The sequence below is a fragment of the Ambystoma mexicanum genome, chromosome 6p (assembly GCF_040938575.1).
Source record: "Ambystoma mexicanum isolate Mex_15411 chromosome 6p, UKY_AmexF1_1, whole genome shotgun sequence".
NCBI classification, from domain to species: Eukaryota; Metazoa; Chordata; class Amphibia; order Caudata; family Ambystomatidae; genus Ambystoma; species Ambystoma mexicanum.
This window is the reverse complement of record NC_090935.1, coordinates 145236548-145254722: the sequence shown is the minus strand read 5'-3', so window position 1 is coordinate 145254722 and position 18175 is coordinate 145236548.

The window sequence follows — 18175 nt, the reverse complement described above, 5'->3', positions numbered from 1 at the left end:
TTCGTATTGCTTACCCGTTTTGTACGTTAGGGCGTTCCTGGTCAGCTTGTCTATGAACCGTTCTGTTTCTTGTGGTTCTCCTTGTTTTTTGAGTTGGCCTTGTAGTCAACCGTTCTTTCCTTTCCAGTGATTCTAGTGGTACCCATGACTTCTGTGGCGTGGGTGTCCCCTCCATGTCGGCGTCCGGTCTTAGCTCTCTGAACTTTCCCCACTGAAAACGAGATAAGGCATCAGCCACCACATTTGCTTCCCCAGCGATGTGCCTCGCCCTTATGCATACATTCATTTTTAGGCATTCCAGTGTGACTGCTCTCATCAATTCCAACACTAGTGGACAGGATGCGCTCCCCTTATTTAATACGTGCACTACTGCCATATTATCCAACCATACTGCCATCTCCTTGTTCAGTTCCTCCCCCCATGCGCATAGTGCTACCCAGATCCGAAATAGTTCCAGTAGCGTTATGTTCCTTGTCCATTCTGCTTCCTGCCATGCTTTAGGCCATTTATCTGCACACTACCTTCCCCCTAGTATTGCGCCAACGCCAAAACCACCTGCCGCGTCAGTGAATAGCACCCTTTTTCCCTCATAGTTTATTGGTGAGCGCCATATTACTGACTCATTGAAAAACCTCAGCAATTCCATCCAAATGTCTATGTCTCTCTTAATTCCTCCTCCTAGCCTGACTCTGTAGCGGCCCCTCTTGGCCCCTGTTGTCTTTAGCTCGATGCTCCTCTGAAATATTTTTCCTTGTGGTATGACTCTTCCCACAAAGTTTAGTTTCCCTGCCAATGCTTGTAGTTCTCTCACAGTAGCTTTGTTCCTACCTTTCAATTCTTTTATTGTTTCTAGCAGGTCTGCTACTTTTTCCTCAGGGATCCTGTATACCCCTTGCCTTGAGTCAATTTCTATCCCTAGAAATTAGATAACCTGAGTTGGGCCCATCGTTTTTTCCCCAGCCAGTGGAAACCCCCACTCACTCGCTATCTCCACAAATTTGTCCAAAGTCGCCTTGCATAGCTTTGACCCCTTTGGCCCTACAAACAAAAAATCGTCCGGGTAATGTACTATGTTGTCCTCCCTCATCTCTTTTGTGACTGCCCATTGCTTGAATGAGTTTACCCTCTGTAAATAGGCACATGATATGGCGCAACCCATCGGTAGACATTTGTCGATGAAATATTGGCCGTCCCACTTCATACATAGCCATCTCTGTGACTTGCTGTTGACTGGCAACAGCCGAAATGCTGACTTAATGTCTGCTTTTTCCATTTGTGCCCCTTCTCCTGCCTTTCTGACCAGTTCCACTGCTTCCTGAAAATCAGAGTGGTTCACTGATGCTTCCCTTTGTGAGATGCCGTCGTTGACAGACCCCCCGGGTGGATATGATAGGTGGTGGATTAGTCTATATTCACCCTTCTCCTTCTTTGGAACTAGCCCTAGGGGAGAGCATATGACATCTCTAAATGGTAGTGTCTCAAAAGGGCCCCCTATCCTACCCAGCTCTATCTCTTTCTGGATTTTTTGGGTCACTATCTCTTTGTTTTCCATAGCAGATTTTAGGTTTTTGGGAATATTCTGGGATCCTTGCCCTTTAAATGGAATGTGAAACCCCTCCTGAAACTCTTGTCTGATTACCTGTCCAGTTTCTTGGTCTGGAAATGATTGGAGCCACCTTTCCATTCTCTCAATTTCTACCGGTGTGGCCCCCTTCCTGTCCCAGTACCGAGTTCTTTTTTTTTTTTTTTTTTTAAAGTTGTTTTTTTATTAGTTTTCCATTTAAACACAAGGTGTCAACAATCCCCCCAAACGTCCCTCCACCCCCCTCCCATGCACACCCCCTTCAGGAAGAGTTAGCTGAGTTCCTTGTCATCCAGCTTCTATGATGTGAAGATGTCCGTTATTCTTATGGTGTGTGGGCACCACTGCATCATATAGTCCGACTGTAGATAGTCTATTACCCCCCCCCCATTCCTTCGTGAAGGAGTCCCGAGTACCCTGCAGGTTATGGGTGATTCTTTCCATGGTTATTTGCGACCAGACTTTTTGTAGCCAAGTGAAGATCAATGGTGGGTCTTGCTTCTTCCAGTTCTGCGCGATTGTAGCCCATGCTGCGATAACCAGGCCCATGAAACTTCTTCGTTGTGCCTTGGTATATTTTTGGGTTTGTTGGTCTCTCAGTCCGCACAGCCAAACCCTCTCTCCTGCTAGGTCCGCGTCTGGGAATATCTTTTTCATTTCTGATATCAATTCTGTCCAAAAGCCTTTGACCTTTTGACATTCCCACCAAATGTGTCTCCACGTGCCTATTTCTCTGCAGCCTCTCCAGCATAGGTTTGACGTTCCTGGATACATGCCATTTAGTCTCTCTGGGGTATAGTGCCACTGTGTGAATATTTTTATCCACATTTCCCTAGTCTGGATTGCTCTTGTAGCTTTGGGGACGTCAGCCCAGAGTGTTTGCCATTGCTGCTTCGTAATTACTTCCCCCAGTGTGTGTTCCCATCTTTTCATGTATGCCCAAGTTACATCCTCTGCTTGTTTGTTTATAAAGTTGTAGAGTGTGGAGACTAGTTTCTTGTCCCCTGGGTTGGTGAGGAGATATTTTTCGAATATGGTCAATTCCCTGGTTGCCGCCTGGGCCATCTCAGGTGTTGCTAGCCAGTGCCTGAGCTGTTCGTATTTGTATCTGTCAGAGTTCGTTAAGTTCCACATGGTCTTGCATTCTGCAAATGATCTAATTTCACTGTCCTGGAACATCTCCCCTATTTTCCTGCATCCTGCGTCTTCCCATTTATCGAAGGCCCCTTGTTCTTGTCCCGGCGGGAACTGGGGGTTCCTGCATATTGGTGTAAATGGGGCGGTAGCTGTAGTTAAATTCCCTTTCCGCGTTTGCTCGTCACAAGCTTTCAACGTGGCTATCATGATTTCGCTGATTCGCAGGTTTGGGTGTCTGTGTTGCTTGAGTTTCCACAGGAGGTCTTCTAGAGGGGTTCGTGCCACTGCCCTGTCTTGAGTCACCCAGATTGTTCTTTGGTTGTCCCCCAGCCACTCTTTCAGGACCCAGAGTTGTGCTGCGTGATAATAGTTTTTGAAGTGTGGGAGTGCGAGTCCCCCCTCCCTGACGTGGGACGTGAGGACTGTTCTGGCCACTCTAGGAGGTTTCCCATTCCAAATGAATCTTGAGATTGATTTTGCCAGGTCCCTAAAGAACGCGTTAGGGATTGTGATCGGGAGGGCATGGAAGTGATATAACAGTTTGGGTAGTGTGTTCATTTTCACCGATTGAATTCTCCCCCACCATGAGATGTTTAGGGGGCTCCAGCGTTCCAGGTCTTTTTTGATTTTGGATAGCAGAGGGGGGTAATTTCTTTTGTAAAGTGCTTCAACTTTATGCGTCAAGGTTACGCCCAGATATTTAATGCCTTTTTCTGCTATAATCAGGTTTGATGCTCCCGCCTCTTTATCCAGTAGTTCTCTATTCCCTGCTAGATGTAGGATCTCTGATTTTTTCTTGTTGATTTTCAGGCCTGAGATATCCCCGAATGACTCCAAGACCCGCATTGCATTAGGGAGTGTATTCGTTGGGTCTTCTAGCGCGAGTAGCATGTCATCTGCGTAGGCTATCACCTTGTGTTGACTGCCCGCCATCTCAATCCCCTTGATTTGTGTAGTTTCCCTTATCTTGATTAGTAGTGGTTCCAGAAATATCGCGTATAGGAGGGGGGAAAGTGGGCAGCCCTGCTTTGTCCCCCTTGTGATCGATATCTTTTCCGTGACTTCTCTGTTGACCGCGATTCTTATTGATGGGGATGTGTAGTTGGCTTTAACCATGTTAATAAAGTGGTTCCCAAATCCCATGTGTTCCAGGGTTTTAAAGAGTATGGTCCATTCCACCCTGTCAAATGCCTTCTCGGCGTCGAGTGATAGTAGGATTGCTGGGGTGTGTGTAATGTTTATTTTCTCAATTAGGTGTATTAATCTCCTGAGATTGTCATGGGTTTGCCTTCCCGGGATGAAGCCCGATTGATCCGGATTTATTAGAGAGGGTAGCAGTGGGGAAAGCCTGGCAGCAAGAATTTTCGTATATATCTTAGCATCAAGGTTTATCAATGCAATGGGTCTGTACGAGGCTGGGAGGGAGGGGTCCTTCCCTTGTTTATGGAAAACCAGGACCTTCGCCTCATTCATGGATGGGGTTACATTTCCGTTGTCTTTGAAGGAGTTTAGGAGTCTTGTTAGAATTGGGGATAGGATATCTGCATATTTTTTATAGAAGTGGGCCGTGAACCCGTCTGGGCCGGGTGCTTTGTTGAGTGGGAGATCTTTTATCACCTTTTTCACTTCACCTTCGGTTATCTGGGTGTCCAGTGCCATTTTGGCCTCTTCTGTTATTTTTGGGATGGGGAGTGACTTCAAGAAGTCGTTCTGGAGTTCCTCGTCCGGGTGATTCGTGGCATATAGTTCTTGATAGAATACCCTAAATGTCTCCCCTATGTCTTTGGTACGCGTCAGTGTGTCCCCTTGTGCGTTTCTGATGTTGAGGATGGTCATGGATTTTTGCTTTGCGGCGAGTTGTCTTGCCAGAAGACGATCCGCTTTGTTGGCTTTAATGTAGTATCTTTGCTTCAGGTATAGGAGGGATCTCTCTGCCTTTTTGTTGCGGAGGAGTTCCAGTTGGCCCTGCGTATGTTTTAACGTCCTCTTTAAGTTTCTGGTGGGGTGGGTCAGAAGTTCCTCTCTGATCTCATTTAGTTTCTTCTCCAGTTCTCGTTCCCACCCATGCCTTTGTTTGTCTCTTGAGGTCTTCAGTGCTATCAAGTGTCCCCTGATTACCACCTTGAATGCCTCCCAGACGGTGCCTAGGGGGACTTCCCCCGTGTCATTATGTTCGAAGAATTCTGTGATTTTGTCTTTAATGGCCTCGGCCATTACCGGGTCCGTGAGTAGCTCCTGCGGGAGTTTCCAGCGCCAAAGGCCTCCCTCATTCCTTGGGGTCGCTAGGTCTAGCCAGAGTGGGGCATGGTCGGACAGTGCTATGGTGCCCAGTTCCACTCCCTGAACTTTGCCCAGAAGCCCTGCCGAGACCCAGAAATAGTCAATTCTAGACATTGAATTATGTACGTGCGAGTAATAAGTGTACCGCTTTTGTTGGCCCTTAAGTTCCCTCCATGTATCGCAGAGTGCCATGTTTTCCATCGCTTTTTTAAGATGTTCGGATGGAGCACCTTGGTTGTTGTGTCTTCCTACGCTCCTGTCTAACTGGGGGTGCCATGCCACATTAAAATCTCCCCCTATAATGATTTCCCCTTTAGCGAACCCCTCTAGTCTCCCCATGGTATCCCGCACGAAGCTATCTTGGCCCGTGTTTGGGGCATAGATGGACGCTAGGGTGAGCACTGTGTTGTGTAGTTTAATATTGGCAAACGCATATCTCCCTTCCTTGTCCGTCCGTTTGTCTATCACTGTTACCTTCTGTCCCCCCTTCACTGCTATCATTACCCCTGCTCTTTTCCCTGGTGCGTTTGACTGTGTTAGAATATCGTATCCTCTAAGGCGTACCTTCCCCTTGTCCATTGCTCTAATGTGCGTTTCCTGTAGGAGAAGCACTTCAGCCCTGTCCCTCCTGAGCATATGTTCGACTTTCTTCCTCTTCACCGGGGAGTTTAGGCCCCTGACATTTAGGGTGAGCAATCTTATCTTCCCCATGTCGGGTTGCCCTTCTTGGACTTCTGCTGCGCCCTGGATGGTGGACCTCGCTCTCTTCCTGGTAAACCTACCCTCCTATCCCCCCAAAACTCCCCAACTGTGCCCCAACTGTTACCCTTGTAACAACATTTGCTCCCGAGGAGGGCCCGGGTACCTAAGGTAGCTCTGGCGTTCCGCCTATCGCTCCCTGCCCTCTGTAGGCTCGAGACTGAATTTGCGGGGGATCCTAAACCCCGCATTTTGATTTGACTTTACTGCAAGTCGTTCTGATTTCCCACCGGGCCTGTACTGCCCACTGGTGTCGTTGCCCTTCATTGGGTATCCCTCCGTGTTCCTTGGGTGTAAATTAGTCCTTTTCCTACTCCCCCCGTGATTCTACCTTCATTCCGCTGTGGCCGGCGGATTGAAACCCCTTCCGCCCTTTCTCTTTTTTTGTCGGACCGTATCCCAGCCTTTCGGTCTCCTTTGCTGGTCCCCTTTCGCCTGCTCGCGTTTGCTGGGGGCCTCCTCTGTTGGGATGTCCATTATTTGTAGACCTTCTCCCCAGGTGGTAACTCTCCATTGTTTCCCCTTAAAGTCAAACAGCAGACCGAATGGGAATGTCCATTTATACTTTATCTCTCTCGTGATCAATTCTTTTATCAGTGGGGCCATTTCTCTTCTCTTTAGGAGTGTGGTGGGTGACAGGTCTTGATATAGCTGAATGTCCACTCCATTCATTCTGATCTGGTCCATTTGCCTGGCTCTCCTTACGATGAGTTCCTTTTGAGGATACGATGAGATAGCAGCCAGCACATCTCTAGGTCTCTCCCCTGGTGCCCCTGTACGTCTAAGGCCCACTCTGTGGATGCGATCTATCCCTATGTCGTCCTGGTCTTGTGCTTCGATGATGTCCCTGAATATTTCCTGCATTGCTTTCTTCAGGTCTTTGTCCATGACGGATTCGGGCATGTTTTTTATGCGAATGTTCGATCTACGGGACCTGTTTTCCAGGTCCTCACACTGCAGTTCCAGGTTATGTGTTACTCGGACTAGATGTTCTTGTGTTTCGTTGCTCTGCCTTGCCTCGTCTTCTACATTCTGCACTATTTTCTCTAGTGTGTTTGTCCTTTCTTCGAGGTTGGCAATATCGAGTTTACAGTCCTGGACTGCTTGTTTAAACTCATTCTTTAGTGAGGCGAATTGGTCATGGACTGTCGACATAAATTTGTCCTGTAGCTCCGTGAACCAGGCGTGAATATCTGCTTTCGATGGTGGTTGATTGGCGTCGGTGGATTGGGTGGAATCGTTTTTGGGCATTATTGGGTCTTCCTGTGATCGACTTCTGGTTGTCACCGTGGAGTCCGTTGCCCAGAGTTGTAGGAGATTCGAGTCTTGCTTGGAGGGGATTGGGTTCTGTTGGGTTCCCACCCCTTTACTTTTCCCTTTGGACATGGGGTTTGAGGTCAGAATGCCTCCGCTGTGCCGCCGGCGTTCCAGTCACTTATGGTGTGCCAGGGATTCGCCCTTGTTGAGGTTCCCCTGTGTGGGGTAGTGAGGATAGTTTGGTCTGTCCCCCCTCACCGTGCCCCCTGCCCCTTCCTCTTAATTCGTTGTTGCGTGATGTGGGGTTGGATGTGCCAGTCTCCTTTTATTTTTGCGGGGGGGTTTATAGGGGATACCCTCTTTCTGGGTGCCCGTTTCTTTCTATGGGGGAGCTAGAGAGGGGGGGGGGCCGGGGGAGCCTCTCACCTGGCTGTCTGTGTTTCCGGGTCTTGCCGGTGCTGCCACTCCGCCGCTTCCTCTGCGCCTTCCGTGGTGGCCGCGTCCCGCGGGCGTCCTCTGATCTTCCCTGGTCCTGCCTCTTTGGGTTCTCGCCTGCTCCTGCTCCGACCACGGTACCTCCGTGGAGGGGGGCGGGGGGGGGGGGCTTCTGGTTTCTGTGCCGGCCCCACTGTGTCCTGGGCGCTTGCGGAGATGGTCCGCTTCCGTCCCGGGCTTCCCTGTCGCTGTTGTCCTCTGTTTTCTGGGCCGCGCTGTAGTTGCTGTGCCGCGGTGGGGGAGGGGCGATTCGCTCGCCCTCCGCCGTTTCCCGTCTTTCGGTCGGGATTTCTGTATCCGTGTTTGCCCTCCGTATCTGGGCGGGTAGGGCTGCTGGGTGGTGGGGTTGGTACCCTCAGGGTCGACGCTTAGAAGGTGCTAATTAAAGGCCCGGCCGGAGCGAGTTTCACTCGCGTCTCCCTGCGCCGGCGGCCATCTTGAATAACAATACCGAGTTCTTTTTGTCGTGCTTCTGCTACTGTTTCCTGCCGCCCTTGTGCATTTGGAGGTGCTATGATCCCCCTTGCATTTCTCGCACTTGTGGCTGAATTTGCACTTCCAGCCCCAGCTGCATGATATCCCTTTCTCAAAATTTCGACACTGCCCTGGCTCTGCCCGCCCTGCCCTGTTGTTCCCACTGCTGCCTCCCTGCATTGTAGGTGGCAGGCTGCTCTGCCACCCTCTCTGTGACCCATACTGCCTGCTCCGAAAGCTCTGTCATAGCTATTGTCATATCTTCTGTTATTGTACTTATAATCAGATCTGTAATCATTCTGCCCATACTGCCTCCTTTGCTGCCCTCCATAGTTCCTTTCCTTGGTTTCCCACTTTTCTTTTAATGCATTGAAAATGTATAGGTTAAACTTGTCCTCGTCCCATCCCATGTCTGGAAAACAGTCCATTTCTTTCCTGAACTCGTGGCCATACTCCTGCCATGCATCCCCCCCGAATGCCCTGTACACTTTTAACACCCTCTGCTGGTATGCTACCAAAGCTACCCCGTCCTCTGGAAATGTCTGCAATATAATGGTAGACATTATCTGGAAAGCTGCCATCCAGTTGTCAAAACTTCTCACCACTGCTCCCCTCCTCAGCAAGCCTTTCCCATCTTCCCTCATGTCCTCCAATGCCACATTCATCCCTCTTTTTTGACAATCTAGCAGCGAATAATTGCCAATTAATTCCTTTCTCCATATTTTTTCCTTTACCTTGTCATTTATATACCAAGCCATTGCCTTCATGGACCTGCCCTGTGCGTCCTTCCCCATTGTTGGCCTGCCATACTTTGTCATTATTGGTCCCCCCTCCTTATCTGCTGTATCTGTAGCTGTTATCCTTGCTCCTATTGGTGCTATCGCTACTATTGGTGCTGCTGGTGGTGCTACCCCTGCGGTCCTGCTGCTGGCCCTACTGGCGTTGTTGGTTGTGGGTTGGCACCTTGCGGTACCCCCCCTGTATTTGGGGCTACTGGTTGTGGTGGTGGGACCAGGGTTTCCATGGGTTCTTCCCCGCCCCCCTCGGACCCCCATTGTTTCTTTTTGCTCATTACCCCTCTCCACTTTACCCAGGTCCTTAGGTGATTCCTCTCTTCATCTTCACTGCTACCTCCCTCCGATGAAGAACACCCTTCCTCCACCCTGGTTCCTCTATTGCTTCTACGCCTTCTGTCACTGGTTCTGGGCGACTTACCCGTACCTGTGACACAAGACTTTAACATTGCAACAATTTTATTCCCCACATTATTATTCACAGTACCTTCATTTTTTTCCTTTTTCTTTTTCTTCTTGGGCGCTTCTGGCTGGTCCTGCGCTCTCCTCGGTTCTTCTCTCCTCCTCTTCTGTCCTTGTGGCACTTCATCCTCTTCGCTGCTGCTGGGTTCTATGAACAGCAAAGATGACATTGCCTTTGCCCTCTCCTCCTTCTGCATCACCTCCAAGACCCATTGAGCTCCATATTCCTTCTCTGCCTTTTTTGCCCATTCGCTGAATTCCTGGGCCCTCCTTGCCCTCTCCTCTGCCATCCTTCTTGTCTGAATGCTTCCGTGCCTCTGTGATGCCCTATGCACCTCCTTCTTGTTGTTCCTTGCCTGTTTGCACTTCCTTCCCCTGTGATCCGCTGTTCGCTGTTTGGACTGCTGAACACCTTGTCTGCTGCCCCCTGTCCCTTTAAGACCAGCTCTGCTTCTTCGCAGCCGGGCCCTTCCTTTGCAAAAAGTGTTCTTTTTCTTTTTCTCCCCGTTCGAGCGTTGCCGCTCCTTCTGCCTCCTTTGTGTCCCTCCCCCCAGAAACACTTGTTGCCTGGCAACGGCCCGGGACCAAGTAGCGAAATCCCTGTTTTTGTGACTGCGTGCCTGCGGCCACTCCCCCACGCACCTATTTGCTTCTCTCCCCAATCAGCTGTGACCGCTTTTGGTCCTGGCTGCTGCAGGCTCCTGAAACCGCTGGGTGCTTTCGGAGCTCCCACCTCTGCTTTCGTGTGGCCGCCGGCTGCTCTCCGCCTTGGTCTTTCTCCGGGTGCTCTGGCCGGGTTTTTCCTCGCTGATCTGGTTGTCACCACCTTCCTCCGGTCCCGACCTCCTCTCCGATGTATGCCCCGCGCGGCTCTCTCGCCCCGTCCTCCTCCGCTGCAGGGGCGCTTCTCCTGGATACACTGCTGTGCACGCTGGAAAGGCAGGCTCTTCTCACACTATGCTGCCACGGATACTTTATTTTGTTCAGCGCAGACCTCCGGCTTCTTCCGTCCTTCAGCACGCTCCTCTTCGTGTCCTCCGCTCCTTCAACGGGGTAGGTGAACCTGCACCAGACAACAAGGGATGTAGTGAAAACAGTAAACCCGCAAGAGTAAACGTTTCCTTTTCCCTTTTCCAGGCCATAGGAGCTTACCCGAGAGAGGTGAGCTCCTTACCTGGTTTGTGCCTTGTTCCTTTCCCTGGGGCTACTTATAGACCAAACCCTCTTTGTTCCTCCCTTGGGGGGCCGGGCTTCCCCCAGCCCCCTATTGTTACCCCTCACACCTTTCCCTGTTACATTTCCTGTGCTATCCTGGGCCTATTGTGTTGTTGGACGCCACTTGGCCGCCCCTCCCCACGGCTTTCGCACCGTTTCCCCCCACCCCGTGGCTAAATTCCCAGGCCCTTTATCGTGCCGTCCTTCTGACGGCCCGGGGCCTGGGGCATTCTGAGTGTCCAGGGCACCAGGGCACTCCGTTGAAATCTATTTTCTGGATGCCTCTGCCAGGAAGGTTTGGGTATCTTAATGTGCATCCTACATTCCGGGGGTGCTGTTATTTAGGAGGTGCCAGATTACCACGGGGTAGACAATCAACCCGGGACCCAAGAGTCACAAGAGACAGAAGGGGTGCCCGGGAGGAGCTGGGTGGGGCAGGTAGGGCGTTAAAGGCCAGCCCTCCCACCCCCCTAACTTTCCAGGGGTAGTAATAGCGACTGCAAGTGAGAGAACGAGATGTGTGCGTTGGGGCTGGGGGATACTGGGGTGCGATTAGGTTCATGGTATCGCGAGTGGGCGCCGCCTGTAACTTGAGAATGCGCGCCAGTGAGGCTCTCCAGGCGGTGACGCTTCTGCAGCCTGGCGGCTCCGAGACGCTTGGCGCCTCTTCTATCCTGTCTGTCATGCAGGCATCGTGGCCATGGCGTATCTGTCAGGCATGAGGGAGGACCTGTACCGTGGCAATGCGGTGCGAGCAGGAGTGTGTTCTCTGTGTATGTTCCTCGTTTGACGCGTCCCCAGCCAGGCTCGAGCAGGAACACAGTGGGCCCGATCCATGGAATATTTGCCCGGTTCAAAGTGACTTTGCACGGCCGACACAACACCTGATTCATGGAACCGCGCAAAGTGTATTTTTGCAGTGCAAAGTCCGGGCAAAGTCAGCGCGTCGTCTTTTTTGCATTACAAAATGACTTTCCCCGGACTTTGCACAGTTCCATGAACCGGGTCCAGAGCGTGCAAATCACCATCAGCAGTTGGTGCCTGTGTACCTCCCCAAGGCACTGAAGAGTTGTGTGTGCAACCTGCGGCCCAAACAACTGAGTCTGCACCATTGCGTGGGGCATCAGTCCCAGCAGGTCCCACGCCGCTCTGGAGAAATGGGGGCACGAATCCCCCTTCCTGCTCTGCCCGATGCCAATCCTACTGCGTTTGCGTTCAGTTTTGTTTGGATAGTAATGAAATGTCGAGGTGTTTTGGGGAGTGTAGATATGACGTGGGGCATTGTTTATTAATTGTGTTTTGATTCCTTGTGCCAGTCACCACTGTCACCAAGCACAAATGGATAAGTAGCTTGCCAGCTACAGTGAAGCTGCGAGGGGATATAAAAAATGTAGATTGAATGGGCCCCCGCCTGCCCCCACTCCACAGGTGCAGGACTCGCAGGCCGGGCATGGTAATTCAGGCCTCTTTAATGGCAGATGACGCAGACAAGGTGCGTCGAACTCAAGAAAAGTAAATGGCAGAATACGCTGCAGGACCCCTCAATGGCTGCAATTAACCCGCTACCTTTCAGACAACGGTTTGCCACAGCAGAAATGACTTCAATTAAAAATGTGACAAGAATTGATATGACACTTTCTGCTGGTCCTGGTGTTGTGCTATATTTCTCTCTCTGTAAATGTCAGAGCAGAGTGCCAAGCCCACATGTGCCCTCAGTACCAACAGCATGGCGAATTGATATATGTCCATCATTACTGGATAGTTATATAATGCATACAGCAGAGTACCAGCTATTCTCAATACAAGCTCAGGTAAAATTCACGCTTGCAAACATAAGAACAATGTACCACCATTAGTACCTAAAACCTAATGCTTTTAGGTCATGTTTGTGTGGGTTTGGACAGTAAATTGCACATTTTGGAAGCCATTTTCCCACATTTTTCGAGGGAAAGCCCTTCAGCACTCTAGTTGATGTGGGTTGGCCTCCCTCACTTCCAAATTGCTGGGAGAAATGTATGCCGCACTACCTTTCAAAGCCACCAGCCGCCACTGGACTGTAAATGTGCATTTATGTATATGCTACTGTCACATAGACAACTATTTTGTTGATTTTACACGTAAGTTACAAATCTCTGAGCAGGTACCATTGCATACCGTTCTTAAATAACTGCTCTGCATCTTTCCAGATGTGAAGACAACCCGCACATCTAAATTTAATACAACACTCCCATCTAGAGGCAAAGTTAATACATAACCCACAAATACGGTTACCTCATCTTCAGTTTCGAACATGCTGGATAATGACTTCTGATGTTCAAACCGTTGTTTCAATCACTCAAGGAATGCAGAAAATGTCAAAACACACCACAACGATGGTCATAGTTATTGAGGACAATCTACAAAAATATTCTTATTTAATAAACACAATTGCAAATTTATGGAGAAAAATGGAAAAATAATATGAAAAAATACACCTAGTTGGTATGCAAAACATGGCAAGCACATGCAGACAAAAGACAAAGGGAGATAGTCCTAATATTGAACACGCCTGAAGTAGACAAATAAAGGACATTTGTCTCGAAGAGTAGAAATAGAAATAATAACAAAGTTGTTCATGGGAGTAACCAGAACAGATATGCCCAGTCAGAAGTCCCATGCAGAATTAATCAGAAGGCGTCTACATCTGTGTGGTGAGTATAGTAATGCGTAAGGGAATGACATTGGGTAGAGTTCCATCTGGTGTACTCGTGGCTGAAGTAACGGAATCTGTGCAGAATGAATCCGGAGCAGCACCCATCCGTGTAGCCAGCATAGTCTGCCTAAGAAGGCTTGAATCTGGTGGACTCAGTGTTCCCGTCATACGCCGCCGTTTGGCGCCTGCCAGTCTGGCGCCTTCGTCGGGACCAGTACATAAATAACAAAGGCCTCGTATATGTGAGGTGGAAGAGAGGACTCAGTCAAAACTATGTTTTGACACATTGTGGAAAGAGGAAAAGGAGACAAATATCATTTTTCAAGAGGAAAATATTAACCAAGGGCTCAGCAGCCGGCAGTGTTAGCCACAGGAATGGGTGAAAGGTGTGTTTCATCACACACTGGGAACGTCATGTCTATGTCTCTTTGCTGTTTGCAAAATGGCATCAATAATGGAATAGATTATTGTGGGTCTGTAATTCATTGTGTTAGAAGAATAACGCAGAGTTAAAGTTCACATTAAGTGCACACACCTCTGCTGTTTAGTTAAGAAACTTCACTCGGTTTACACCATTAACAACAAAAACATTGCGACAGCCCAACCTAATTAAACGTTTTATAAGAGATCAGCATTTCCGAATACTTTAAAACTTCTTCACAATTGCTCTTTGCAAATATTAAAACACGCACATAAAGGGCCTGATTCACAGAGTTTCCGTAGGGCATTGCGCCATTATAAAACGCTTCTGTGAATCAGGCCCAAAGTGTCAGTTCATAGAACGCGTGGTAAAAAATGTCACCCTGAGCGGTACAGCGGATACAACATAGAGGGCCACAGGCTCAGAGGAGTCTAGAGCTTCTTCCAAAAGCCCTTTAACAAACGATAAAATATCATACATGAACTCCTCATCTGTGGAGTGCAGCACTAAAAGCAATAACAGCGCCTTGATGCCCCTGGGCAGCAAGTGCGCTATACAAATGCAAATAAATAAATAAATACATTCCACCAGCGCAGCATCTAATATTACTCTTAAGAAAGAAAGTGTGGGCTCAGCCATCTTCTTATCAAATCAATATGAAGTTTGCAAATTAATAAGAAGTCTATATGGTTCTTGTCCTCACCCGTTCCACAGGTGCAGTGCCTGTCTGTGCCCTTCCAGGTGGTTCTAGTTCTCACCGGGAGAAGATTTTATCTAATCATAAGGGCAACCCTCTTGCACTCATAAGATGTTATTTTATGTCACAGGATTTGGTGCAGCGAGCTCGATGCAAGTCTCACTGTAGAGTTTTAGGGTAGGCAGCCTCATGATGCGTGGCTGGGTATTTACAAACTCTTCTTTCTATTAAAGCGCTCCCTTCGAGTGGCATTGGTATGTCCATTGTACAGTGGAGGTGTCCATCATGGGCCTAATTTTAGAGGGGGACAAGGGTGTTTGCCCCCCCAAATCCCCAACTTTCGTGGCACACTATTTTGTTCCCCTGATTTGGCAGGGGCCCCTTTCCTTTAGACGCCATCTCCTCCCCTACATTTCCAGTAAAGTTACCCCACGGCTGGCCATCTCCTTATAAGCAGTCCCTATGTTTGGATTTGTTACAGAATCGAGCTGCACTTTAAGGAAAAACTACAGGAAGCAGATCCGCGCCTGACTGGAGACCCCTAACTCCTGTCCTGGTGCACCACCAGGGGTTACAGGGGATACCGCTGCTACCATCCTTAAAATCATGTTCTGGATAGTTTTCCACCTTGTGCAGGAGGAAGCTCCCCACAGCTCACTCCCATACAGCATTGCCATGTGAGGGTTAAACTTTAAAACAGAGAGGCATTTATCCAGTCTTTTTCCCCCATGAACATAATGAAATCGTAAAAGGCCCTTAAAACCAGCTTCCGCCTGCTTTGCTGTCAGCTTCATGTGGGTGTTGCAGCTCCCATCCTCTAACCCTATAGACCTGTACGAGTTGACCATCTCTAGTTTCTCCTTGTCTATGGACCCTTTGCCCTGTGTCCTTCCTTTTCCAAATACCACAATCTTAGTTTTTGATAGATTTAGCGTCAGACTGTGGTCCCCAAAAATGCTTCTGCATATAGAAGACTCTGCTGGAGCCCACTTCTGTGAGATCAATTAACGCAGTATCGTCAGCATAGAGCAGAGTGCTGTATGTAGTCCTGGTTAGCTGTGGGGGGCGGGGGATAACCTGGGCTAAAGTGCCATGTGGGCTAAAATCTGATAAAAACAAGGAACATGAAAGTGGGGCAAATGGGCACCCCTGTCTGACTCCTCTATTGGTGCAGATGTCCTCAGAGTATTCATGTACCACCAGAGGAGGGGGTGGCTATTGAAGTGTCCACATGGGCTCGCTGAATCTGCTGCACTAGTGCTGCGGGAACGCGCATTTGCTGCACCTGCTTGCACAGCAGATTCATGTCTATTGAATCAAAGGTCTCAGAGAGTTGGAGAAAGGCTCCATACACCTTAATGTCTCTGATCTTAGTATATTTCCCCACTATGGGATGCAGCAAGAGGCATTGATCCAGTGTGGAGAATCCTTTTCTGAAACCAGCTTGGATATCTGGTAACACATGGATATCTGCAACCTGCTTGCCAGGCCGCCTGCAAATATCTTGATCGAGACATCTGATAGCGATATTGGGTGATAGTAGAGGGGATCCACGGCCGTACCCCGTTTAAATACAGGGGTCAGTGGGCTCCTCTTGCATGATAATTGGCAGTTCTGTCCTTGGGAAACTGAGTTAAATAATTGCATTAGCCCTGGGGCCCACAACTCATACATCCATATAAATATTTCAGGTCTTACCCCATCAGGGCCTCCAGCTTTGCCCGTTTTCATCGTGCGGATGCGGGTAGCAATTTCTTCCTCTGAGAAAGCGAACTTTTGAGAGGCTTTAAAATCGTTTAATATTTACCTAGGGTTCCCGGAATCCTGCTTAAATAGGAACCCTTGAAAAGGTGTTCTCCACACAGGGGGATATATAGTCCCTGGGTCTGCTTCCCCATCCCCCAAACCCTTTTGATACCATCCTCCGAAATGCCTTAACATTCTCTGGGATGGCCCTGTCTAGCCCATTGTTCTTCGATCAATTGATGCTTCTTATCCTTTCATAATTTCTCACACGTGTGGAAGAGGAGCTTTCCAGCTGCCCTCCCTCGAGTTCAGTAGCCATTTGCCATGCCGACACTTTGAATCACACCAGGGGGCGCTTCGCCTGCCTCTTTCACTTTGCCATTGTGTGTCTACACTAAAGGATCCAGCAATCCACCATGATTAAATCCCCAAAGTCATTAAAGGAAGGGGATCATCCTATCCGGATCGTTATCAATAACCAATTTAGCCCCCAGGGCCCCGCGCTTCTGCGACCTGAAGGATGTTAGCCTGCTCACCTTTCCCCACTGCCACCGAGGAATGGCTGTGCGGGATCCCGGACTGTTTCTGGGGCTTATCTCACTGAGCGCCTGCATCTTCCATTCAACTACCAGCAGGTTCTGATTACTCTCTGACCTCTCAAAAATCAAAAGGTGGTTTACCTTATGGAAATAGAGGCAGTCCACGATGCCGTAATCAATTATTGATTTCCTACAGCCAGATATGAACGTACATTTGGGTGGCATATCCCCTCTACACCTGCGGTTTAGTTCGACTAAAAGATGACAACTCTAAAAGTGATCAACAGTCCTACCCCTTGAGTCATGATCTAAATTAGAGATGTTCCTTTTTGGTATGCCATGTTTCGGGGTGTATAGAATCGCTCCCTTATCTGGCATTAAAACCCCCGAGCAATAATGTGCTAGCCTCTGGAGCTTCAGCTAGAGCTATAGCGGGTGGGCTTCCATCCCTGAAAATGCTTATATCATTACATTTTGGCGGGATGTATACATTTGTGTGTGTCAAATTTTGTTTAGACCTAGAGTCTGACTTCAAAATAATGGTTGTTAAGGTTTCAGCATTAGACCGCATGTGTTTCACAACAAGACCTGGAAGAGGGCTCTGCACCAGAGTGGCTAGTCCCCTCCTCCAGCGACTCTTCAGAGATCCAACTGCTTTTCCTGCTTCGGCTTCCAGACTTCCAAAGACTAGATCCCTTCAAATGCAGTCATCTTCCAACCAGGTCTCCTGAAGGCAGATAATAGCAGTACTTAACCATTGTGCCCACCCTACACCATATGCCTTATTCTTCAGACTTGCGACGTCCCGACTGATGATCCTCAGACTATCAATGTTTAGAGGCGCGACCAGACCAGTTTTAGCACCCCTCTTTCACTGCGCTTGCGAGCCCCTGTTAACATTATCTAAATTCTGCCCCCACTCCCACAAAACCCTCTCCCTCAGAAGTGAAGTAGCGGAACGTGGTAGATGTAGCGATATAGACACTCGGAGGCGTAACGCGAGATGGATTTTTGACCAAAGTTCTTTCTAAACAGTTGTTCGCGTTCTGAGCCCGAACCGTCTAATAGAGAGGACTTTGAGAGTGTTTCTAAATGGGCGTTTGAGCTCCTGCTTGCCCAGGGATGAAGATATTGTTCCGATAATTGGCATGTGCTAGGCATCGTGAGGGGGCATCTCTTAAATTAATGGTCTGCAAACACAGAGACACCGCTTGCTGCGAGGGCTTCCTCTCTGCTGGATTCTGGAGTGTATCACAGGCAGAGAGAGGACCAAATCTGCTAGGAACAGACCGGACATGACTAAGTCAGGATCTATTCAAGAAAAGGGGGCAGGGAAAGAAAGTTCTAGCTCACTCAATGCCTCTTATACTTCAATATCTTCTCTGCAGAATTGAGTTGCAGGAATCAAGGGCACCTGGTGAGCGTGTCAACGGGTTGTGAAATGCTTCTCTGATTACAGGAAGAGGGCGGGGGTTGCTTGCCCCGTTTATGAAATGCAGGCAAATCGTACCGTTGTGATGTCATGGTGCCACGGGCGGCGTGATGACGTCATTGTGTCACAACATCACCGCACAGACGTCGAAATGGGTGTTACCCATAATAAAAGCTGTAAACAGGATGTAAAC